The sequence below is a fragment of the Lissotriton vulgaris genome, chromosome 5, assembly GCF_964263255.1.
Source record: "Lissotriton vulgaris chromosome 5, aLisVul1.2, whole genome shotgun sequence".
In the NCBI taxonomy this organism is placed as follows: domain Eukaryota; kingdom Metazoa; phylum Chordata; class Amphibia; order Caudata; family Salamandridae; genus Lissotriton; species Lissotriton vulgaris.
The window spans coordinates 1404076258-1404103640 of record NC_141693.1 but is presented as its reverse complement, the minus strand read 5'-3'; positions in this window follow the sequence as shown (position 1 = coordinate 1404103640).

Genomic DNA, 27383 nt, shown 5'->3' with positions numbered 1-27383 from the left:
AATTTTAAATGCATTCATTCATTCATCCATGTTCTTCTACAACAAACCATGCAGCGTGAGGACGGAAACCAGGCCACCCATCAATTACCTCAAATGATGCATCAAAACTGAGTAGGAGATTGGATGGACAGAGTAAGGCTGCAGCCAATGAATATGAGTCAGCTTGAGATCCAGAGGATACACAGGCTCGATATGGCACCATACTAAACATATTTTTATTATTGCTGATATCCTAGAGCCGAACATAGGGATCCACTGCGATCTCCCCCTAATTAAAAATGCTAGAAGCACTAACATTCTTTGCAACAGGCACCACACAACAGACAGAATGTCTGGTGTGTTGCACTTCCCAGTCAACTTTTAGCAAAACACTTTGCTAAGCGGTGGATGCAGAAGGGGAGTTAGGAGCATAAACAGCTCCACTAGGACACCGACACAGCTAATGTCAGCAAAGCAAACATTTGTGCAGCAACAGGAATTCCTGATATCCTAGGGTCAATGGGCTGCACTTATGTACACGTGGTGACCTCAGGTAGAAAGGAACAAGTGTTCTAAAATCATAAAATGAAACACACCGGGCCTCATTTATGAAAAGTGACGCATTGCTGCATGAAAACAGCAATGCGTCACTTTTCATTGCGCCCTCCTTGCGACATGCTGGGTGCGTCATATTTACAGTATGACGGATCATGTCACAAGGAGTTACAGATACATCAGTATTTCTGACGTATCTATAGGCTCAAAAATGACACATTTCTTGAGTGTGTTACAAAAGTGACGCAACTCCAGCAATGTGCCCTTTCACATGGGGCAATCTCCATGTGAAAGGGCCTGCACCAGTCTTAAGCCTACTGTGAGGCAGTCATGAGATATTGACGCATTTGCGTCCTAAAAGTGACGCAGTGAAATCTCACAGTATTTACTGCGTCACTTCTATGAGGATTACTTGCGTCAGAACGCTCCCCCCTGCATACATTATACCTGGTGCAGGGGTTTACAAATTGACGCATCTACCTAGATGCGTCACTTTGTAAATATGACGCAACATTGCACATTTTTCACGCTGCTGGTGTGTCAGAAAAAGTGACACCGGTGGCGCAAAAGAAAAGCAAGGCCTCATAAATAAGCCCCACTATGTGCAAATGTTGTGTGATATGGATCTGTGTATACTGAACTGGTGTGTGGATATAAACACAATGTTATGATCCTGATGAGAAGCAACATTATTCATACTATGGTAACATAACACATCACCCTTATGGTACTGGGCAGATAAATCAATCCTTCATTATCACAATTACAGTGCATTATGATTGTTTTAATTCAATCTTAATACATGAAAGTAGTGCAATTGGAGAGTTGTTAGTCCCTATGACATGTACATGGATCAATGTGAATAATCGTAACAAATTGCATCTCCTACTCTTCACAATGGTGATGATTATCAGCCAAATCAACTTTTTAAGAACCACAGTACTTCCATTACAACTCAACTGATACCTACCATTCTGGTGACCTGGAGGCCGATTTACATGTCTTTCACTCCAGATAGGTTGAGGATGGTCATAATTGTTTCTTCCCACAAATTGAGGTGAGCTGCGATGGAGAACTGCCATCAGGTGCCATGAGATGCCATGCTTTAGTGTTTGTGCTTGTCATTTTGCTTAAGTACCTAGAATTTGAAGGTTTAAAACTCATTTTTGATGTTCTCAATATCGCGTGGATATGTTGATGCAATATTGATTTTGGGCCTTATCTTTCTGGTGGCGTCTTGGGCAAGGGAGGGCACATTATAAAGTGTAAGGGGGAGATTTACTAAGCTTTTGCGCTGTGTTAAAATCTTTTTTGTGTGATTACTTTCCAGTTCTAAACTTGTTTAGCACGATAAATAACGTAAAAGGAATGCGAAGAAGCGCATTGCGCTGCTTCATGTTACTTTGTGCCATGGGGGAATATCAAGGGTGGTGCATGCGCGCTCCCATGCAGTCACCCAATGTTTCTCATGCTAAACCCCATTTACTAAAACAGTGGAGTGGGTTTACCTTGAGAAAACTATGCCCTTTTCAAATAGGTGCACGGAAGGAGAAATACTTTTATTTCTCCTTCCTTTTCCGACTTTGGATGCATGTTGCACTATGCAGCATGTATACAAAGTGAGAAAAGCTTTCCCTCGTGCCTAGGCATAGTATTTTGTGCAGGAAGGGTACCCTTCCTGTACAAAACCAATGTTGGACTCATGCACACACCCTAGCGCTGCGGCGCTAAGGTATGTGCATGGTGCACAGCAGCTGTAATCAGTGCCGGTGCAAGGGAAAGGAGAAGAGATAGCCATATCTTTGAAGATTTGGTTCTCTCCTTTAGCGCAATGCAGCGCAACCTCGTGGAGGCTGCGCTGCATTTCGTGACTATTTCGTAAAGTTGCCCCATAGTATCTTACCACATCTTTGGCCAGGACCTCCAGCTCAGGATCCATAAACTTGTACTTCCTTGTCCTGCCTGGGTCCATGTTAGAAGATTGTGGACAGTTTATATGGAGTGATACCCAAGTGATATTTTTTTATGGCAAGGGATTTTGTTTGACTTGCTTCAAGATGCATTCTTCACAGAAAATCAATGTCTGCACACTCCCACACAGGAAGGAGTTGTTGGTGTACTTTTGGGGTTTCTGTGGGTCTTACCTGGGTTTTTCCACAGAAGCAAGATGCAAATACCAATACTAGGAGCCAACTCCCCACACCCACCAAAGGCATCTCAAACTTATGAAGCTAACAATGATGAAATTGGGGAAAAGAGGTAACAAAACAAGGAAAGAGAAAAGGCAATGTATCACAGGCGGACGTCTCTCTCAGCATTTGGAAGGAGCAGGCGATCTGCACTTCTTGAAAAAAAAAAAAAACACAAGAGTTATTCTATGCTACTCTGGCCCTTGTAAGTATGTCTACCTGTTTGTAGTCCCTCTTCCTCTCCTAGTAAGGTTCAGAAAGTCAGAACACAGAAAAGACAGTCTTGTTGTAACTGGAAAAAAGGTAAACATAAGATGAAGCATGAAGGAGTTTAATCAAATGGCCTACTTAAACATGTCTTTAGATTATGTAATAATAAGTAATGTAACCAACCTCAAGGTGTATTTCATCTCTATTCAATAAAGCACAAAAAATCTTACATCCAATATAAACCAGGGAAAAAAACAAAAAGCATATTCTTCCATACTGGACAGAAATTACGCATGAAAAGGTGCTGGGCTACAGGATATCATAAATTAGCACCTTGTACATCAGGATAGTAATAGTATGTATTCTAGGATAAATTAGCACTCTGAAATGCCAGGCTACTAATAATATGTACCTTTTTTTGTTATTTCCCATAACGTTTTATTGCCATTTATGAATATAAACATCACACTTGAATGCATGAGCCTCGTTTACGATCAGTGTCCACAAAATGACAATACACAGACCAACACAATCCTTTCTAATATAATGTATGAAGAATATTTCATTACACTTACTCCCCCACCACCCTTCCCTTCCTCCCCTTCCCCTTTTAGTCAGAGTCAGGTTACATGATCACAATTGCAATACAATATTATATCCATTTACAGGAAGGACAAACATGATCTAGGCTGCATTCTCCTCCTGTTGCCCTCCCTCAGTGGTCACCCTTACCGAGATCCCTTGGGTTTTAGATGCTTGGTCCCATTTGGGTCCGCCAGCATAGGGTCCTATGCCATGAGATCCTTCCACACTTTATCATCTTTCCACACAAATTTCATTTGTACTGACTCTGCTGTTGCCCATTCGCACACATTTCAAATCCATTCCTCGGGCTTTGGGGGCCGAGGGCGAATGCATGATATAATGACACACCTCCTAGCCAGAACCAGCCCCAGAACAGTAAATCGCCTACTTAGTTATCCTATGTTTTGGTATGGGCAACTATCTTAGTAATAACAAAATAGAAGGGGGTTCCCCGTGGGGATTTAGGATACTGGTAGGCTAAATAGGGGGTATAACAGTGCAATAGAATCAACAGAAAACCCTGCCAGAGCGTATTTTACAGTCCCACAAGGGGATCTTTCGTTTTAGATACAAGGTGACAAAAGAATGTCAGAGCCCAAGGCACATCACACACTTTTCATTAGGTTCGCCGAGAGGTTTGGAAATTCCTTCGCCGCTGCGGGGTCCGATCTGAGCACGCTCTCGCTGGGGAACTGTTGACCTTTGACCCCCGTCAGACGCACACGCTGGATCTACTCGTTGGCTGCCTACCCCTTTCTCCCATTGCGGACGTAGCTCGCCCTCAGTGGGGGAAATATATATCTGTGTGTTGTGTTGTGAAGCATGCCATCGTGTTTAACCGACTTCCTCCCTGAGGAACCACGCAGACCGCCTCTGTGAACCCTGTGAAAGACAGCCTGTTACGGGCGATTATTCCTCCTTCTTGGTTGGACCACAGTGCCGCCACGAGATATTTGATCCCTTAGGACCTATCCTTGAACCCTAATGCCGATACATGATAAAGTGCCTTTATCAAAGGTCTTCATAATGTATGCATATCTCTGACTGCCCGAAATAGGAGCCCCGGCTGGAGCTATCTAATACCTTACCTATGACGAATACAGACCACCATTATTTGAGCAATACAGACTGCCACCATTTGAGGAAAGAAAATCCCCGATCCAAGATATTCAAATTGTGACTTGACCATCGCTATATACCTACCATTACTTTATATCGGTGTGTGCGTCCCCTACCCCAGGGCACTACCCTGCCCTGAAGAAGGTGTGGCCTGAACAGGCCATAACACCGAAACGTGCGTTGGCGTGACTCCTTTGGATGGCAGAAGCCTAGTTATTGTTAACAACTGTTTCCCCCCATTTTGCCTCCACAGTCTGATTTGTGTCCATGCAGTTATATTTCATCCTCTCTGCAGACTTGGCTGTACCAGTATGAGTGTTATGTATAAATGAGTGTGGTAATGATTGATTTTATGAGTGTGAAAATAGTTGAATGTCCAGTTGCCTGGGAATGTGTGGGACGTATATGTATTGTATAAAGTCTGATATTTATACTATGAGAGATAATTTTCCTTGTTTTTATTAAATGCATCATGGTGATCTGTTTATGATCCATGCGATTTGAAATCAATTGAACTAAGCTATTAATAAACTAAGGAGAACCTAATGAAAAGTGTGTGATGTGTCTTGGGCTTTGACATTCTTTTGTCACCTTGTATCTAAAACAAAGGATCCCCTTGTGGGGCTGTAAAATACGCTCTGGCAGGGTTTTCTGTTGATTCTATTGCAGAGATCATTATTAAAACTAGTAGAAAATACAGGTGGTGAAAATTCATGGAAGTGTAGGGAAGGAAGGAAAGCTGTAAAACAATAGTAAAATTCAAACACCAACACAATAATACAAAATAAAATACAGTGCATGCACGGTTTGAGCTGAAAATAACAAAATCCCATACACATCTGTCCTGGGCCACACCTATATTAACAGGCAGGAACAGGTGAAACTCTTACAGGTTTATTACAGCAATTCACAATTATATTCTGCATCACACCACCATGGATACAGCACTGTTAGGTAACTATATCATGCTAGGTCACATCTCAGCACAACTCTCCCCTCTTTCAGAAAGGCAATAAAAACTTGGGGCCTTATTTATGAAGGCCTTGCGTCAGTTTTGCGCCGCTGGTGCGTCACTTTTTGTAACGCACCAGCGGTGTAAAAAATGCGCCTCGTTGCGCCATATTTAAAAAGTGACGCATCTAGGTAGATGCGTCACTTTTTAAACCCCTGCGCCACATTATACCTGCGTCAGGTATAATGTATGCAGAGGGGGCGTTTCCCCGCAAAAAGCCTCGTAAGAGTGACGCAGTGAAATCTATGAGATTTCACTGCGTCACTTTTAGGACGCTGTTGCATCAAAATCTTGCGCCTGCCTCACAGCAGGCGTAAGACTGATGCAAGCCCTTTCACATGGGGCTTTCCCCATGTGAAAGGACGCATTGCTGGAGTTGCGTCACTTTTGTGACACAGTCCAGCAATGCGTCACTTTTGCGCTCACAGATACGTCAGAAATACTGACATATCTGTAACTCCTTGCGACATGATGCATCATACATTAAATATGACGCATCAGGAATGTCGTAAGGAGTGCGCAGTGAAAAGTGACGCATCGCTGTTTTCACGCAGCGATGCGTCACTTTTCATAAATGAGGCCCTTGGCTTTTCTGTCACTGAATTCAGTTTGGGTGTTCTCTCCTTCTCCGCAGTAGCGCCTTGACGCCCTTGGACATTCGAGCTTGATATAAATTTTAAATGCATTCATTCATTCATCCATGTTCTTCTACAACAAACCATGCAGCGTGAGGACGGAAACCAGGCCACCCATCAATTACCTCAAATGATGCATCAAAACTGAGTAGGAGATTGGATGGACAGAGTAAGGCTGCAGCCAATGAATATGAGTCAGCTTGAGATCCAGAGGATACACAGGCTCGATATGGCACCATACTAAACATATTTTTATTATTGCTGATATCCTAGAGCCGAACATAGGGATCCACTGCGATCTCCCCCTAATTAAAAATGCTAGAAGCACTAACATTCTTTGCAACAGGCACCACACAACAGACAGAATGTCTGGTGTGTTGCACTTCCCAGTCAACTTTTAGCAAAACACTTTGCTAAGCGGTGGATGCAGAAGGGGAGTTAGGAGCATAAACAGCTCCACTAGGACACCGACACAGCTAATGTCAGCAAAGCAAACATTTGTGCAGCAACAGGAATTCCTGATATCCTAGGGTCAATGGGCTGCACTTATGTACACGTGGTGACCTCAGGTAGAAAGGAACAAGTATTCTAAAATCATAAAATGAAACACACCGGGCCTCATTTATGAAAAGTGACGCATTGCTGCATGAAAACAACAATGCGTCACTTTTCATTGCGCCCTCCTTGCGACATGCTGGGTGCGTCATATTTACAGTATGACGGATCATGTCACAAGGAGTTACAGATACATCAGTATTTCTGACGTATCTATAGGCTCAAAAATGACACATTTCTTGAGTGTGTTACAAAAGTGACGCAACTCCAGCAATGTGCCCTTTCACATGGGGCAATCTCCATGTGAAAGGGCCTGCACCAGTCTTAAGCCTACTGTGAGGCAGTCATGAGATATTGACGCATTTGCGTCCTAAAAGTGACGCAGTGAAATCTCACAGTATTTACTGCGTCACTTCTACGAGGATTACTTGCGTCAGAACGCTCCCCCCTGCATACATTATATCTGGTGCAGGGGTTTACAAATTGACGCATCTACCTAGATGCGTCACTTTGTAAATATGACGCAACATTGCACATTTTTCACGCTGCTGGTGTGTCAGAAAAAGTGACACCGGTGGCGCAAAAGTAAAGCAAGGGCTCATAAATAAGCCCCACTATGTGCAAATGTTGTGTGATATGGATCTGTGTATACTGAACTGGTGTGTGGATATAAACACAATGTTATGATCCTGATGAGAAGCAACATTATTCATACTATGGTAACATAACACATCACCCTTATGGTACTGGGCAGATAAATCAATCCTTCATTATCACAATTACAGTGCATTATGATTGTTTTAATTCAATCTTAATACATGAAAGTAGTGCAATTGGAGAGTTGTTAGTCCCTATGACATGTACATGGATCAATGTGAATAATCGTAACAAATTGCATCTCCTACTCTTCACAATGGTGATGATTATCAGCCAAATCAACTTTTTAAGAACCACAGTACTTCCATTACAACTCAACTGATACCTACCATTCTGGTGACCTGGAGGCCGATTTACATGTCTTTCACTCCAGATAGGTTGAGGATGGTCATAATTGTTTCTTCCCACAAATTGAGGTGAGCTGCGATGGAGAACTGCCATCAGGTGCCATGAGATGCCATGCTTTAGTGTTTGTGCTTGTCATTTTGCTTAAGTACCTAGAATTTGAAGGTTTAGAACTCATTTTTGATGTTCTCAATATCGCGTGGATATGTTGATGCAATATTGATTTTGGGCCTTATCTTTCTGGTGGCGTCTTGGGCAAGGGAGGGCACATTATAAAGTGTAAGGGGGAGATTTACTAAGCTTTTGCGCTGTGTTAAAATCTTTTTTGTGTGATTACTTTCCAGTTCTAAACTTGTTTAGCACGATAAATAACGTAAAAGGAATGCGAAGAAGCGCATTGCGCTGCTTCATGTTACTTTGTGCCATGGGGGAATATCAAGGGTGGTGCATGCGCGCTCCCATGCAGTCACCCAATGTTTCTCATGCTAAACCCCATTTACTAAAACAGTGGAGTGGGTTTACCTTGAGAAAACTATGCCCTTTTCAAATAGGTGCACGGAAGGAGAAATACTTTTATTTCTCCTTCCTTTTCCGACTTTGGATGCATGTTGCACTATGCAGCATGTATACAAAGTGAGAAAAGCTTTCCCTCGTGCCTAGGCATAGTATTTTGTGCAGGAAGGGTACCCTTCCTGTACAAAACCAATGTTGGACTCATGCACACACCCTAGCGCTGCGGCGCTAAGGTATGTGCATGGTGCACAGCAGCTGTAATCAGTGCCGGTGCAAGGGAAAGGAGAAGAGATAGCCATATCTTTGAAGATTTGGTTCTCTCCTTTAGCGCAATGCAGCGCAACCTCGTGGAGGCTGCGCTGCATTTCGTGACTATTTCGTAAAGTTGCCCCATAGTATCTTACCACATCTTTGGCCAGGACCTCCAGCTCAGGATCCATAAACTTGTACTTCCTTGTCCTGCCTGGGTCCATGTTAGAAGATTGTGGACAGTTTATATGGAGTGATACCCAAGTGATATTTTTTTATGGCAAGGGATTTTGTTTGACTTGCTTCAAGATGCATTCTTCACAGAAAATCAATGTCTGCACACTCCCACACAGGAAGGAGTTGTTGGTGTACTTTTGGGGTTTCTGTGGGTCTTACCTGGGTTTTTCCACAGAAGCAAGATGCAAATACCAATACTAGGAGCCAACTCCCCACACCCACCAAAGGCATCTCAAACTTATGAAGCTAACAATGATGAAATTGGGGAAAAGAGGTAACAAAACAAGGAAAGAGAAAAGGCAATGTATCACAGGCGGACGTCTCTCTCAGCATTTGGAAGGAGCAGGCGATCTGCACTTCTTGAAAAAAAAAAAAAACACAAGAGTTATTCTATGCTACTCTGGCCCTTGTAAGTATGTCTACCTGTTTGTAGTCCCTCTTCCTCTCCTAGTAAGGTTCAGAAAGTCAGAACACAGAAAAGACAGTCTTGTTGTAACTGGAAAAAAGGTAAACATAAGATGAAGCATGAAGGAGTTTAATCAAATGGCCTACTTAAACATGTCTTTAGATTATGTAATAATAAGTAATGTAACCAACCTCAAGGTGTATTTCATCTCTATTCAATAAAGCACAAAAAATCTTACATCCAATATAAACCAGGGAAAAAAACAAAAAGCATATTCTTCCATACTGGACAGAAATTACGCATGAAAAGGTGCTGGGCTACAGGATATCATAAATTAGCACCTTGTACATCAGGATAGTAATAGTATGTATTCTAGGATAAATTAGCACTCTGAAATGCCAGGCTACTAATAATATGTACCTTTTTTTGTTATTTCCCATAACGTTTTATTGCCATTTATGAATATAAACATCACACTTGAATGCATGAGCCTCGTTTACGATCAGTGTCCACAAAATGACAATACACAGACCAACACAATCCTTTCTAATATAATGTATGAAGAATATTTCATTACACTTACTCCCCCACCACCCTTCCCTTCCTCCCCTTCCCCTTTTAGTCAGAGTCAGGTTACATGATCACAATTGCAATACAATATTATATCCATTTACAGGAAGGACAAACATGATCTAGGCTGCATTCTCCTCCTGTTGCCCTCCCTCAGTGGTCACCCTTACCGAGATCCCTTGGGTTTTAGATGCTTGGTCCCATTTGGGTCCGCCAGCATAGGGTCCTATGCCATGAGATCCTTCCACACTTTATCATCTTTCCACACAAATTTCATTTGTACTGACTCTGCTGTTGCCCATTCGCACACATTTCAAATCCATTCCTCGGGCTTTGGGGGCCGAGGGCGAATGCATGATATAATGACACACCTCCTAGCCAGAACCAGCCCCAGAACAGTAAATCGCCTACTTAGTTATCCTATGTTTTGGTATGGGCAACTATCTTAGTAATAACAAAATAGAAGGGGGTTCCCCGTGGGGATTTAGGATACTGGTAGGCTAAATAGGGGGTATAACAGTGCAATAGAATCAACAGAAAACCCTGCCAGAGCGTATTTTACAGTCCCACAAGGGGATCTTTCGTTTTAGATACAAGGTGACAAAAGAATGTCAGAGCCCAAGGCACATCACACACTTTTCATTAGGTTCGCCGAGAGGTTTGGAAATTCCTTCGCCGCTGCGGGGTCCGATCTGAGCACGCTCTCGCTGGGGAACTGTTGACCTTTGACCCCCGTCAGACGCACACGCTGGATCTACTCGTTGGCTGCCTACCCCTTTCTCCCATTGCGGACGTAGCTCGCCCTCAGTGGGGGAAATATATATCTGTGTGTTGTGTTGTGAAGCATGCCATCGTGTTTAACCGACTTCCTCCCTGAGGAACCACGCAGACCGCCTCTGTGAACCCTGTGAAAGACAGCCTGTTACGGGCGATTATTCCTCCTTCTTGGTTGGACCACAGTGCCGCCACGAGATATTTGATCCCTTAGGACCTATCCTTGAACCCTAATGCCGATACATGATAAAGTGCCTTTATCAAAGGTCTTCATAATGTATGCATATCTCTGACTGCCCGAAATAGGAGCCCCGGCTGGAGCTATCTAATACCTTACCTATGACGAATACAGACCACCATTATTTGAGCAATACAGACTGCCACCATTTGAGGAAAGAAAATCCCCGATCCAAGATATTCAAATTGTGACTTGACCATCGCTATATACCTACCATTACTTTATATCGGTGTGTGCGTCCCCTACCCCAGGGCACTACCCTGCCCTGAAGAAGGTGTGGCCTGAACAGGCCATAACACCGAAACGTGCGTTGGCGTGACTCCTTTGGATGGCAGAAGCCTAGTTATTGTTAACAACTGTTTCCCCCCATTTTGCCTCCACAGTCTGATTTGTGTCCATGCAGTTATATTTCATCCTCTCTGCAGACTTGGCTGTACCAGTATGAGTGTTATGTATAAATGAGTGTGGTAATGATTGATTTTATGAGTGTGAAAATAGTTGAATGTCCAGTTGCCTGGGAATGTGTGGGACGTATATGTATTGTATAAAGTCTGATATTTATACTATGAGAGATAATTTTCCTTGTTTTTATTAAATGCATCATGGTGATCTGTTTATGATCCATGCGATTTGAAATCAATTGAACTAAGCTATTAATAAACTAAGGAGAACCTAATGAAAAGTGTGTGATGTGTCTTGGGCTTTGACATTCTTTTGTCACCTTGTATCTAAAACAAAGGATCCCCTTGTGGGGCTGTAAAATACGCTCTGGCAGGGTTTTCTGTTGATTCTATTGCAGAGATCATTATTAAAACTAGTAGAAAATACAGGTGGTGAAAATTCATGGAAGTGTAGGGAAGGAAGGAAAGCTGTAAAACAATAGTAAAATTCAAACACCAACACAATAATACAAAATAAAATACAGTGCTTGCACGGTTTGAGCTGAAAATAACAAAATCCCATACACATCTGTCCTGGGCCATACCTATATTAACAGGCAGGAACAGGTGAAACTCTTACAGGTTTATTACAGCAATTCACAATTATATTCTGCATCACACCACCATGGATACAGCACTGTTAGGTAACTATATCATGCTAGGTCACATCTCAGCACAACTCTCCCCTCTTTCAGAAAGGCAATAAAAACTTGGGGCCTTATTTATGAAGGCCTTGCGTCAGTTTTGCGCCGCTGGTGCGTCACTTTTTGTAACGCACCAGCGGTGTAAAAAATGCGCCTCGTTGCGCCATATTTAAAAAGTGACGCATCTAGGTAGATGCGTCACTTTTTAAACCCCTGCGCCACATTATACCTGCGTCAGGTATAATGTATGCAGAGGGGGCGTTTCCCCGCAAAAAGCCTCGTAAGAGTGACGCAGTGAAATCTATGAGATTTCACTGCGTCACTTTTAGGACGCTGTTGCATCAAAATCTTGCGCCTGCCTCACAGCAGGCGTAAGACTGATGCAAGCCCTTTCACATGGGGCTTTCCCCATGTGAAAGGACGCATTGCTGGAGTTGCGTCACTTTTGTGACACAGTCCAGCAATGCGTCACTTTTGCGCTCACAGATACGTCAGAAATACTGACATATCTGTAACTCCTTGCGACATGATGCATCATACATTAAATATGACGCATCAGGAATGTCGTAAGGAGTGCGCAGTGAAAAGTGACGCATCGCTGTTTTCACGCAGCGATGCGTCACTTTTCATAAATGAGGCCCTTGGCTTTTCTGTCACTGAATTCAGTTTGGGTGTTCTCTCCTTCTCCGCAGTAGCGCCTTGACGCCCTTGGACATTCGAGCTTGATATAAATTTTAAATGCATTCATTCATTCATCCATGTTCTTCTACAACAAACCATGCAGCGTGAGGACGGAAACCAGGCCACCCATCAATTACCTCAAATGATGCATCAAAACTGAGTAGGAGATTGGATGGACAGAGTAAGGCTGCAGCCAATGAATATGAGTCAGCTTGAGATCCAGAGGATACACAGGCTCGATATGGCACCATACTAAACATATTTTTATTATTGCTGATATCCTAGAGCCGAACATAGGGATCCACTGCGATCTCCCCCTAATTAAAAATGCTAGAAGCACTAACATTCTTTGCAACAGGCACCACACAACGGACAGAATGTCTGGTGTGTTGCACTTCCCAGTCAACTTTTAGCAAAACACTTTGCTAAGCGGTGGATGCAGAAGGGGAGTTAGGAGCATAAACAGCTCCACTAGGACACCGACACAGCTAATGTCAGCAAAGCAAACATTTGTGCAGCAACAGGAATTCCTGATATCCTAGGGTCAATGGGCTGCACTTATGTACACGTGGTGACCTCAGGTAGAAAGGAACAAGTGTTCTAAAATCATAAAATGAAACACACCGGGCCTCATTTATGAAAAGTGACGCATTGCTGCATGAAAACAGCAATGCGTCACTTTTCATTGCGCCCTCCTTGCGACATGCTGGGTGCGTCATATTTACAGTATGATGGATCATGTCACAAGGAGTTACAGATACGTCAGTATTTCTGACGTATCTGTAGGCTCAAAAATGACACATTTCTTGAGTGTGTTACAAAAGTGACGCAACTCCAGCAATGTGCCCTTTCACGTGGGGCAATCTCCATGTGAAAGGGCCTGCATCAGTCTTAAGCCTACTGTGAGGCAGTCATGAGATATTGACGCATTTGCGTCGTAGAAGTGACGCAGTGAAATCTCACAATATTTACTGCATCACTTCTACGAGGATTACTTGCTTCAGAACGCTCCCCCCTGCATACATTATACCTGGTGCAGGGGTTTACAAATTGACGCATTTACCTAGATGCGTCACTTTGTAAATATGACGCAACATTGCACATTTTTCACGCTGCTGGTGTGTCACAAAAAGTGACACCGGTGGCGCAAAAGTAACGCAAGGGCTCATAAATAAGCCCCACTATGTGCAAATGTTGTGTGATATGGATCTGTGTATACTGAACTGGTGTGTGGATATAAACACAATGTTATGATCCTGATGAGAAGCAACATTATTCATACTATGGTAACATAACACATCACCCTTATGGTACTGGGCAGATAAATCAATCCTTCATTATCACAATTGCAGTGCATTATGATTGTTTTAATTCAATCTTAATACATGAAAGTAGTGCAATTGGAGAGTTGTTAGTCCCTATGACATGTACATGGATCAATGTGAATAAGCGTAACAAATTGCATCTCCTACTCTTCACAATGGTGATGATTATCAGCCAAGTCAACTTAAGAACCACAGTACTTCCATTACAACTCAACTGATACCTACCATTCTGGTGACCTGGAGGCCGATTTACATGTCTTTCACTCCAGACAGGTTGAGGATGGTCATAATTGTTTCTTCCCACAAATTGAGGTGAGCTGCGATGGAGAACTGCCATCAGGTGCCATGAGATGCCATGCTTTAGTGTTTGTGCTTGTCATTTTGCTTAAGTGCCTAGAATTTGAAGGTTTAGAACTGATTTTTGATGTTCTCAATATCGCGTGGATATGTTGATGCAATATTGATTTTGGGCCTTATCTTTTTGGTGGCGTCTTGGGCAAGGGAGGGCACATTATAAAGTTTAAGGGGGAGATTTACTAAGCTTTTGCGCTGTGTTAAAATCTTTTTTGTGTGATTACTTTCCAGTTCTAAACTTGTTTAGCACTATAAATAACGTAAAAGGAATGCAAAGAAGCGCATTGCGCTGCTTCATGTTACTTTGTGCCATGGGGGAATATCAAGGGTGGTGCATGCGCGCTCCCGTGCAGTCGCCCAATGTTTCTCATGCTAAACCCCATTTACTAAAACAGTAGAGTGGGTTTACCTTGAGAAAACTATGCCCTTTTCAAATAGGTGCACGGAAGGAGAAATACTTTTATTTCTCCTTCCTTTCCCGACTTTGGATGCGTGTTGCACTATGCAGCATGTATACAAAGTGAGAAAAGCTTTCCCTCATGCCTAGGCATAGTATTTTGTGCAGGAAGGGTACCCTTCCTGTACAAAACCAATGTTGGACTCATGCACACACCCTAGCGCTGTGGCGCTAAGGTATGTGCATGGTGCACAGCAGCTGTAATCAGTGCCGGTGGAAGGGAAAGGAGAAGAGATAGCCATATCTTTGAAGATTTGGTTCTCTCCTGTAGCGCAATGCAGGGCAACCTCGTGGAGGCTGCGCTGCATTTCGTGACTATTTCGTAAAGTTGCCCCATAGTATCTTACCACATCTTTGGCCAGGACCTCCAGCTCAGGATCCATAAACTTGTACTTCCTTGTCCTGCCTGGGTCCATGTTAGAAGATTGTGGCCAGTTTATATGGAGTGATACCCAAGTGATATTTTTTGATGGCAAGGGATTTTGTTTGACTTGCTTCAAGATGCATTCTCCACAGAAAATCAATGTCTGCACACTCCCACACAGGAAGGAGTTGTTGGTGTACTTTTGGGGTTTCTGTGGGTCTTACCTGGGTTTTTCCACAGAAGCAAGATTCAAATACCAATACTAGGAGCCAACTCCCCACACCCACCAAAGGCATCTCAAACTTATCAAGCTAACAATGGTGAAATTGGGGAAAAGAGGTAACAAAACAAGGAAAGAGAAAAGGTAATGTATCACAGGCGGACGTCTCTCTCAGCATTTGGAAGGAGCAGGCGATCTGCACTTCTTGAAAAAAAAAAAAAAACACAAGAGTTATTCTATGCTACTCTGGCCCTTGTAAGTATGTCTACCTGTTTGTAGTCCCTCTTCCTCTCCTAGTAAGGTTCAGAAAGTCAGAACACAGAAAAGACAGTCTTGTTGTAACTGTAAACAAGGTAAACATAAGATGAAGCATGAAGGAGTTTAATCAAATGGCCTACTTAAACATGTCTTTAGATTATGTAATAATAAGTAATGTGACCAACCTCAAGGTTTATTTCATCTCTATTCAATAAAGCGCAAAAAATCTTACATCCAATATAAACCAGGGGAAAAAACAAAAAGCATATTCTTCCATACTGGACAAAAATTACGAATTAAAAGGTGCTGGGCTACAGGATATCATAAATTATCACCTTGTACATCAGGATAGTAATAGTATGTATTCTAGGATAAATTAGCACTTTGAAATGCCAGGCTACTAATAATATATACCTTTTTTTGTTATTTTCCATAACGTTTTATTGGCATTTATGAATATAAACATCACACTTGAATGCATGAGCCTCATTTACAATCAGTGTCCACAAAATGACAATACACAGACCAACACAATCCTTTCTAATATAATGTATGAAGAATATTTCATTACACTTACTCCCCCACCACCCTTCCCTTCCTCCCCTTCCCCTTTTAGTCTGAGTCAGGTTACATGATCACAATTGCAATACAATATTATATCCATTTACAGGAAGGACAAACATGATCTAGGCTGCATTCTCCTCCTGTTGCCCTCCCTCAGTGGTCACCCTTACCGAGGTCCCTTGGGTTTTAGATGCTTAGTCCCATTTGCGTCCGCCAGCATAGGGTCCTATACCATGAGATCCTTCCACACTTTATCATCTTTCCACACAAATTTCATTTGTACTGACTCTGCTGTTGCCCATTCGCACACATTTCAAATCCATTCCTCGGGCTTCGGGGGCCGAATGCGAATGCATGATTTAATGACACACCTCCTAGCCATAACCAGCCCCAGAACAGTAAATCGCCTACTTAGTTATCCTATGTTTTGGTATGGGCAACTATCCTAGTACTAACAAAATAGAAGGGGGTTCCCCGTGGGGATTTAGGATACTGGCAGGCTAAATAGGGGGTATAACAGTGCAATAGAATTAACAGAAAACCCTGCCAGAGCGTATTTTACAGTCCCACAAGGGGATCCTTCGTTTTAGATACAAGGTGACAAAAGAATGTCAGAGCCCAAGACACATCACAAACTTTTCATTAGGTTCGCCTAGAGGTTTGGAAATTCCTTCGCCGCAGCGGGGTCCGATCTGAGCACGCTCTCGCTGGGGAATTGTTGACCTTTGACCCCCATCAGACGCACACGCTGGATCTACTCGTTGGCTGCCTACCCCTTTCTCCCATCGCGGACGTAGCCCGCCCTCAGTGGGGGAAATATATATCTGTGTGTTGTGAAGCATGCCATCGTGTTTAACCGACTTCATCCCTGAGGAACCACGCAGACCGCCTCTGTGAACCCTGTGAAAGACAGCCTGTTACGGGCGATTATTCCTCCATCTTTGTTGGACCACAGTGCCGCCACGAGATATTTGATCCCTTAGGACCTATCCTTGAACCCTAATGCCGATACATGATAAAGTGCCTTTATCAAAGGTTTTCATAATGTATGCATATCTCTTTTTTTAAGTTTGATTTATTAAGGAATAAAAAGGGGGAAAATGAAGGGAAAGGGAGGGAAAGAGAAGAGTTACAATAAGCAAATGGCAGAAATAAACATTAAAAATAAAAACATCATAAAATAAGCATTACAAGCATGAGAAAGCATGAACATATCATAAAGACAGGAATACTTTAAGCAAAAGTATAATATATATGAATATAATAACAATAATAATCAAATATAAGTATGAATAAAAACAAGTAATGAGGAATTCATGGGGGTTTACGTACTTCAACTGTGTCCGGAGCAGGAGAGGGAGGAACATGAGCAGAAGGAGAGAGATATGTTACCAATGGGAGCCAAAGCAGGTCCTATTTAATAGCTAAGGAAATGGGAGATACGTAATTAGTGTCCAAACGGTGATTAAAACAAATTGCATTCCACCAGGATTGATAGGTAACATTTGTAGCTTGTTTCCAATTAGAGGTAATGATATGAAGAGCTATAGCAAGGAAGAGGTCAAGTAAAGAGTAAGGCTGGAAGGGTGGGGAAGTTCTGACGAGAGGGAACCTAGAAAAACTAGCAAAGGCGAAAAGGGGATCTGGAATTGAAAAATCTTTTGAATTTGCTTCCAGACCAGTTGCCAGAACTGGGAAATAGGGGGGCATTCGAACAACATATGTTTGAGATCAGCAGAGGGCAATGGACAGGACCAACAGGAGGAGGGAGTATCTGGTGCGAAACGGGATAGGGCGAGTGGGGTAAATAAAATTCTATGGTAAATAAAAAATAAAGTCTGGGTAGTGTTAGCAGCTCTGGAGGTCTTATGGAGTTTAGTCCAAATTTTGTCCCAAAGAGGAACCGGCCATGTCTGAGAAAAGTCCAGTTCACAAGCGAGTTCAACATGAGATTTTAATCTATCAATGGCAAGATGAAAAGAATTATTTAAGGCGGAAGGAGAAGGAGACGCGTCCAATAAAAGGGAAGTGGGTCTGCAAGTTGCCGGAATTTCGTTAGAAGAAGGAAGAGCTTGAAGATATGAAAGTAAGGCTGGATAAAGGGCGTCATATTGAGCTCGGGCAGAAACGGGTAAAGAGAAAAGAGATTGAAGGTGTTGAAATGAAATAGGTTTACCTTGAGACACTAATTGAGATATCCAGGATAGACCTCGGGAATGCCAAGTTTTCCAATATATGGTATGGTTTTTTATTTTAAGAAGAGCTTTATTCCAAATCGGTTGTTCATGAAGAGAAAGAAGAGATGAATAAGAGGGCGAGATGTAAGGGGAAAGGAGATTACGAGAATGTGAAAGAATAGGGGAGCGAAGACGAGTTAAGGAAGAAGTAAAGGATAAGAATTCCTGAAAGGTGAAAGGAGAGATGAAAGAGGATTCCATGCTTAACCAGACAGGAGGATAATGAGGTAAAACAGATGATAACCAGCGAGTTGTTTGCTTCAGAGAAAAAGCGCAATGATAAAGTTTGAAATCAGGAAAGCGGACTCCAGAATTAGTTTTGTCCTTACGTAATGAAGCAAGGGCTATTCGGGATCTTTTACCGTTCAAGAGAAATTTCAGTAGTAGGGAATCAATTTTCTTAAAGAAAGAGAGAGGAATGTGCAAAGGGAGCATGGAAATAGTATAAAGAAGTAGGGGAGATAGCATAATTGTTATAGAATTGAGGCGACCCCACCAGGACAAAAAGAGTGGATGCCAGCGAGTGATAGCTGCATCCATTTTCTAATATACATAATCAAAATTTAGCTTGAGAGTATCAGATAACAAAGGAGCAAACCAAACCCCTAAATATTTAATTTTGGAAGGTTGCCATGAAAAACCTGTAGAAGAGAAAAAGTGCTTCTGACAAAGAGGATTTAAAGGTAGAATCTCACATTTATCAGCGTTTAAACGATATCCGGAGACTGCAGAAAATGAAGAGACCTGTTGAAGAAAAGAGGGAATGGAAGTAGCAGGATCATAGCAGTAAAAAAGAATATCATCGGCATAGACCGAGAGCTTGACTTGCTGGGAACGAAAAGGAAAACCAGAAATAGTGTCATCTAAACAAATTTTTGTAAGGAAGGGTTCTAAAGCCAAAATAAAAAGTAAGGGAGATAGTGGGCAGCCTTGTCGAACTCCTCTATGGAGAGAGAAATAATCCGAAGACATGCCATTAACAAAAATAGAAGCTTGAGGATTAGAATAAAGCAAGGAGATAACAGAAATGAATTTAGGAGGAATACCAATCCAACGTAAAGCTTGAAACATGAAATCCCAACCAATGCGATCGAAAGCCTTCTCCGCATCAAGGGAGATGGCTGCAAAAGGAAGAGTAAGTGAAGAAGATTTACCAAGTATGTTAAGAAAAACTCGGGAATTATCTGAGGAAAGACGTCCTTTGACAAAACCAGATTGTTCTGGTCCGATGATGTCCGGTAAAAGAGAATCCATACGTAGGGCTAATATTTTTGCTAGGATTTTATAATCAGTATTTACCAAAGATATTGGTCTATAATTTTTGCATAGGGAATGGTCTTTATCATCTTTTGGAATTAAGCAAATTAAGGCTTGTTGGAAGGAACCGCTAGAAGAGCCGGAGTCGGAAAAGGATTGAAATAAAAGTAGGAGTTTGGGGAGGAGAAGAGAAGCGAAGTGACTGTAAAACTCAATTGTAAAACCATCGGGCCCGGGGATTTACCATGATGAAGTTTAGAAACAGCATGGGAAATTTCAGAAAGGGAAGTATCACGTTCTAAAGTGTGAAAATCAACATGTGAGGTTGAGGGAGAGGGTAGGGATTGAAAATAAGCAAGAAGATCATCAGGAGTAGGAGTTTGCTCAGGAGTATAAAGTGTATCATAGAATTTAGCGAATTCTGCAAGAATTTCTTTATCTTTAAATGTGGATTCCCCAGAAGAGGTTTTAATAGACTGAATTTATGTGCGTTCCTTACGGATCTTTAGATAGTTGGCCAGGAGCTTCCCCATTTTATTCTTACCACCGTAATACCTAGAGTTACATTTGAGAAGGATATTGGAAGCGGCTTCCGTTGTAAATTTGTTAAAAGAGATTTAGGCATCAATAAGAGCTTTAAGGGAGGAGTCACATTTTGAAGTGAAATAGGCCTGTTCTAAGGTCTTAATGTCAGCTAGAATTTTATCCGATTTGGTCGCGTGTAATTTTTTTCGTTGTGACACAAAATTAATAATAAAACCCCTAGCAGCTGCTTTAAATGAGTCCCAAACCATAACAAAAGAAGAATCAGGGGTTCGATTTAAAAGAAAGAATTCCTTAGCAAAAGCAGTAAATTCAGTGTTAAAAGTGGGATCTGTAAGTAAAGCATTATTAAAATGCCATCTGCCAGAGTGAGGGGAGAATGGAAGTAAGTCTAGGTCTACAAAAACAGGGGCATGGTCGGAGAGCAGAATAGAGCCAATTTCTGAGCGGATAGCTTGTTGGGATAAGGGTTTACTGAGAAATATATGATCAATACAGGATTGGGATTGGTGAGGAGGGGAAAAGAAACTATATTCACGAAGGTCGGGGTTACATAGTCTCCAAATATCCACAAGGGCATTATTATGAAATGAGTTGAGAAATTGCGTGTGCATTCTAGAGGGGGTAAATTTAACTTTTGAGTGTCTATCAAGGAAAGGGTCCACAATCTGATTGCAGTCTCCAGCGAGGAGTATATACTCTCCAGTAAGGGAAGACACTTTCGTAGAAATAGCAGGCCAGAAAGATTTATCAATTGCAGTAGGAGCGTACACATTAAAAAGGGTGAGAGGAATGTTATCAATGAGTAAATTAACAATAAGCCAACGGCCATCAACATCACATTCATGAGTAATCGAATAAACATTTAACTTTTTGTGTAACAAGAGTACAACTCCATTCTTTCTAGAAGTAGTAGGTGAACAAAGAACATGACCCACCCAGCAACGTTTAAGTTTCAAAGCCTCTGGTTCAGAAAGATGGGTTTCTTGAAGGAGGGCAACATCAGTTTTGAGTCTTGCTAAATGCAAGAGAACCCCCTGCCTTTTAATGGGGTTATTTAAACCCTTAACGTTCCATGTCGTTACATGGAATGAACCAAATTATAAAACAGCTATAAACAACATGCTTAATAATGCATAAAAATACAATTGAGAAGAAATGAGAAAAGTAGAAAAGAAAAATGAGAAGAGAAAAGGAGTCAAGGATGTGAGCAATGATGAGCACAGAAAGAAAGAAGCAAAGAAGAAAAATATGTAGATGAGGAAATGGTAGATGTGAGAAGAAGAATAGAGTGGAGAAGAGTTCATGGAATTGGAAGGAGGAAGGAGGACAGAATCATTAGAGAGGAAAAAGACAGTACATGTCCGAGACGAACGACTGAAAGACATACTTACAAAAATAAGAAAACTGAACAGGAAGGGGGAGTGGTGGCGGCAGGAGACGACGACGAGAACATCCCGAGCAAACATCAAACCTCAAATATGATGACATCCAAGAGAGGTAGTACGAGGGGATAAGAGGGTAAACACAAGGCGAAGTGATGGAGGTAAGTACCTGTTGGAAGAAGAGAAACATGAGGGTAAAAATATGAGCAAAATTAGGAATAAAAACAGAGTTGGGATGAAGAAATATGAACATATAGGAAAATACATGAAAAAACATAGAAGAGACAACAATTTAGTGTTTAGAATGTCAACAGTGCAACTATGGAGAATTCAGAACCATATTTAACTGCATTAATAAAGGAAGTTAGTGAGACAGTCATCCAGGATTGGACATATCCATGACATCAGGACCGTGTCGGCGAAGAAAGGCTTGTAAGACCGCAGGATCCTTGTAGGTGGTTGTCTTGTCCTTATAAGTAACCTTGAAGAGACAAGGATGCAAAAGGCCGTATCGAGCATTGAGTGCTCTAAGCTGCGGTCTCATGTCCAAGAACTGCTTCCTGCATTCTGCGGTAGGCCTGGAGACATCTTGTGAAATGTAGAGACGATGACCTTCCAAGATGATCTGTTTCTTGAGCTTGACAGCAGAAAGAACTTGAAGAAGGTCAGTTTACTGAAGAAAAAGCATGATGACACCTCTTGGTTTAGAAGCAACTCTAGGTCCAAGACGATGAGCCCGTTGCTCCTCCTGTGCATCAGCTGAAACGCTCCCTGGTATCGTCATAGCGTGCTGTACACTGAACTGCTGCTACCGCCTCCCTGCTGCCCCTCCCACCCACGTTCATCGAGCCTTCCTCTCTCCCAGCCTAACTGTGACCACCTGGACCAGCTTCAGTACGGTCGCTCCACCACACTCCTCCTGTGCATCAGCTGAAACGCTCCCTGGTATCGTTATAGCGCGCTGTACACTGAACTGCTGCTACCTTTGTATTATAGCGCCTCACACGCATAGCGCCTCTGTTAATTATTTGCCTCTTTCAGCGCGACCTCGCTCAGGCTGGTGGGATCATTATTGGCTTGTCTGCGCATTTGATATTAAGATTACTGCTCACTCGATCGTTTGTAATAGTGTTTAATTTTAACAGCGCTTTTGTTCAGATTGTGCTGCTCACTCGCCGTATTTCTGTATTTGCTGCCCCTGTCTGCCTTTCCCTCTGATCCTCCATTTTGTTGTTGTTGATATCCCCTGGCCCGCCCCTCAGCCACACTACCGCCTCCCTGCTGCCCCTCCCACGCTCCGCCCCCTCCACTCTCCATATATGCCACATGTCCCAACGCGCAGCGTCCACGCGCTACGGCCCCGCCGAAGGTGCGCCAAAGGTAAGCCCGTCTACGCCCGTCCGCGCCTGGCCCGCGCCCAGCGCCAGACTCCCTGGCTCTCGCAATGCCTAGCCCTCCCGCATTACTTACGACGCCTCCACCCTCCTAGCCCTTAACCTCGGCCGCTCCCCCAACTGCGTCCAAGCCGCTCCTGGACTCACCCATGGACCCTTCTCTTGCAACTCCTGCAAGTTCGACGGCACCAAAACAAGCTCCTCATCCACCAACACCACTCAGAGACCTGACACCAACCACCTAAAATGCATCCTGCTCAACACCCGCTCGGTCCACAGACACGCCATCGACCTCTGGAATCTACTCGACACCATCTCACCGGACATCGCCTTCCTAACAGAAACATGGATGAATGCCTCTTCAGCCCCAGACATCACCATTGCCATCCCGGAAGGATACAAGATCATCTGTAAGGACCGCATCGAGCAAACAGGAGGAGGCATTGCTATTGTCCATAAGAACTCCATCCGCATCTCAACCAGCTCTGACGCCAACCTCGCCAGCGCCGAACACCTCCACTTCCAGATCCACATCAACCCCAAAACCACACTCAGAGGCACCCTCCTCTACCGGCGTCCAGGACCCCGTGCACAATTCAGTGACGACATCACTGACTTTATCACCCCACACGCCCTCCCCTCCGAGAACTACATTCTATTGGGAGACCTCAACTTTCACCTGGAAAAGAACAACGACGGCAGCACCACCACTCTTCTGGACAATCTTGCCAACCTCGGACTCAAACAACTGGTCACTACCCCCACCCACATTGCTGGTCACACACTAGGCCCTATCTTCACTTCCAGCAAACATGTCTCCTTCAGTCACACCACAGCTCTTCACTGGACGGACCACAGCTGCGTTCACTTCACATACAATAAGACCACAATCTACAACCATCCTCAACCCACCATGCGAAGAAACTGGAACAAAATCACCATCAATTAGATCTCCTCATCGCTTCTTCAAAACCCTCCTGTCCACTCCTCAAACCCCGACCAAGCAGCCATTAACCTCACCCAATGGATATCCAACAGCGCCGACATCCTAGCACCGTTGAAAAAACGTCAAAGCAAACCAGGCAGCAAAAACGCCTCCTGGTTCAACGATGATCTTAAGAAATCGAAGAAACACTGTCGCTCCCTCGAGAAGGCCTGGAAAAAAGCCCCAAACACCAGCACCAGGGACGCCTTCAAAAACGCCACCCGCATACACCACCAACTAATCCGGTCGGCCAAGAAAGCCGCATTCAAAGACCGTCTAGATAACAACGCCCACAACAGCAAGGAATTATTCAACATCGTCAAAGAATTTACCAACCCTTCAGCCAACTCCAACGACATCACTCCCTCTCAAGCCCTCTGCGACTCCCTAGCTTCCTTCTTCCACAACAAAATTGCAGACATCCACAACAGCTTCGACAACCAACCCGGAGACCAACCCACCCAAACTTCTGCCGCACCCTCACCCCCCTTGAACATCCTCAATGACTGGAACCCCATCTCCACTGAGGACACTATCCGCCTGATGAACTCCATCCACTCAGGATCCCCAACTGACCCATGCCCTCACCACATCTTCAACAAAGCAGACTCCATCATAGCTCCACACCTCCGAGACGTCATCAACTGCTCCCTCTACTCCACCACCTTCCCGGAAAGCTGGAAACATGCAGAACTCAGCGCCCTTCTGAAAAAACCAACAGCAGACCCCACCGAACTCAAAAACTACCACCCCATCTCGCTTCTTCCATTCCCGGCCAAAGTCATTGAGAAAGCTGTCAACAATCAACTCGCCTCCTTCCTCGAAACCAACAAATCCCTCGACCCCTCACAGTCCGGCTTCCGAGCCAAACACAGCACTGAGACCGCACTTATCGCAGCAACAGACGACATTCGAACTCTACTGGACAATGGAGACACAGTCGCCCTCATCCTCCTCGACCTCTCCGCCGCCTTCGACACAGTCTGCCATAGCACCCTTCTACAGCGCCTCAGAAACGTAGGAATCCAAGGAAAAGCACTGGAATGGATCACCTTGTTCCTCACCGGAAGAACCCAGAGAGTCCGCCTTCCACCATTCAAGTCAGAGGCCTCTGAAGTCATCTGCGGCGTCCCACAAGGATCGTCACTCAGCCCCACCCTCTTCAACGTATACATGAGCCCCCTTGCGGCCATCGCTCGCCAACACAATCTCAACATCATCTCCTACGCGGATGACACTCAACTGATCCTATCACTCACCAAAGACCCTAACACCGCCAAAACCAACTAACACGAAGGAATGAAAGAAGTAGCCGAGTGGATGAAGCACAGCCGTCTGAAACTGAACTCAGACAAAACAGAAGTCCTCATCCTAGGCACCTCCCCCTCCGCCTGGGATGACTCTTGGTGGCCAGCAGCCCTTGGAAAAGCACCCATCCCGACGGACCACGCACGGAACCTGGGTGTCATCTTGGACTCCTCACTCTCGATGACCAGACAAGTCAACGCCGTTTCATCATCTTGCTTCAACATTCTTCGCATGCTCAAAAAAACATTTCGCTGGATCCCCACCGAAACTAGAAAAACGGTCACCCACGCACTGGTTACGAGCCGCCTGGACTACGGAAACACACTATACGCCGGTACCACCGCAAAACTCCAGAAAAAACTCCAACGCATCCAGAACGCTTCAGCCAGGCTCATACTAGACATACCGCGTAAAGAACACATCTCTGGTCACCTGAAAAACCTCCACTGGCTCCCCGTAAATAAGAGGATTACCTTCCGCCTCCTAACCCACGCACACAAAGCACTTTACGAACTTGGACCCGAATGCCTCAACTCACGACTGTCCTTCTACACCCCCTCCCGTCAGCTACGATCCTCCAACCAAGCCCTTGCCACTGTACCTCGCATCAACAAAACCACCATGGGAGGTAGATCCTTCTCCTACCTGGCAGCTAAAACCTGGAACTCACTTCCCACTCACCTTCCCCTTACTCAGAACCACCTAGCATTCAGAAAACAACTTAAAACTTGGATTTTCGACAAGTAATTCCCCACCCTTCCTCTAGCGCCTTGAGACCCTATGGGTATGTAGTGCGCTTTATAAATCTCTTGACTTGACTTGACTTGACTTAGCAAGAAAGGACTGGAAGAAGACGGTATGATTAGGCCCTTCTGAAAGTTCCTGAAGGCCGTAGAGGCGTAAGTTATTTTTGCGATTTCTGTTCTCTAAATCCTCTGTCTGTCTCTTTAGCAGGAGTATCTCCGCTTCCATGGATGATATACGAGAACAGGAAGATTGCAAGGAGTCTGCAGACTGTTCCAGGGTAAGAACTCGTGCATCCAGAGACGACCATTTCTCCTGCATTGCCTGCATGTTTTTAGTGGTAGCCTCCATGAAAGGCTTGAGAGCGCGGAGTTCCTCTAGTATGAGATCCATAGAGGAAGAGGAGGACGAACTCCCAGGTGAAGGAGGATCTTTTTTGAGGCGTTTAGAGGAAACCAAAGAAGAAGGCGTCTTACCCACGTTGGATGTCTTTGGAATGGCACTGTGCAGCGTCTCTGATTTTGATGGACGGTTTTCCTCCATGTCTGGGAGTGGGGAATCAGAATCCGATCCAACCGGGACCTTAGAAATTGATGTGAGCTTCAAGTTGCGAAGTTTTCCCATGAGAACACAAGAATATAATTGTAAGAAGTCAATAAGTCCAATGAAAGGATGTAGATAGCCAGGCACCGCAAAAGAGGAGCACCAAATTGCAGTCAAACTAGTATCATAACAAAAAAGTTCTGGAGTAAGCTCTGAAAATTCTGAGAAAACAACAATGTGGTAGTCTCAAAGCGAAGTCGCCAAAACCGGGAGGACAATGTAGAGGAAATCACTCCAAAGAAGAGGAGATTATGCGAAAAATTGCATTAAGGAAAAGGAGTGGCATGTAAATAGTGGCACAGACACAATTTGCGAAAATGAGAAAAACAACATGCTGTAATAGTCAATCATGTCTTGCAGAAAGAAGAGTAGTAAAGCAAAGTAAAGTGTAAAATGCAGCAAAAGACGACATTAGGAACCAATTCAGAGAGCGTCATAAGTATAGTAATCTGCAAGCCATAAGTAACTGCTGTCGTGGTATTAGTATGTTGAGGAGTTGTAAATATCCACCTTGCTGTGCGATAGTTCATAGAATAGAAAAGCCTCTGAAGAGAAGCAGAAATGCAGGAAATGGCGGCTGTGGAAATTAAGGCATTCGAAGCGAGGATAAAATGAGCTTCATGAGGAACAGTCAATAAAGAGGCTCACCTTGTGTGGAAACGCCGCATTAGTAGATGGATTAAAGCAGAAGCGACACCAGTAGAAGGAAACAGCACCTTCCCGCCGGCCGCCCGTGAGGGAAATTCGGCCGGCGCACAAAATGGCGGCCGCTAATGTGGTAGGAGCAATCCT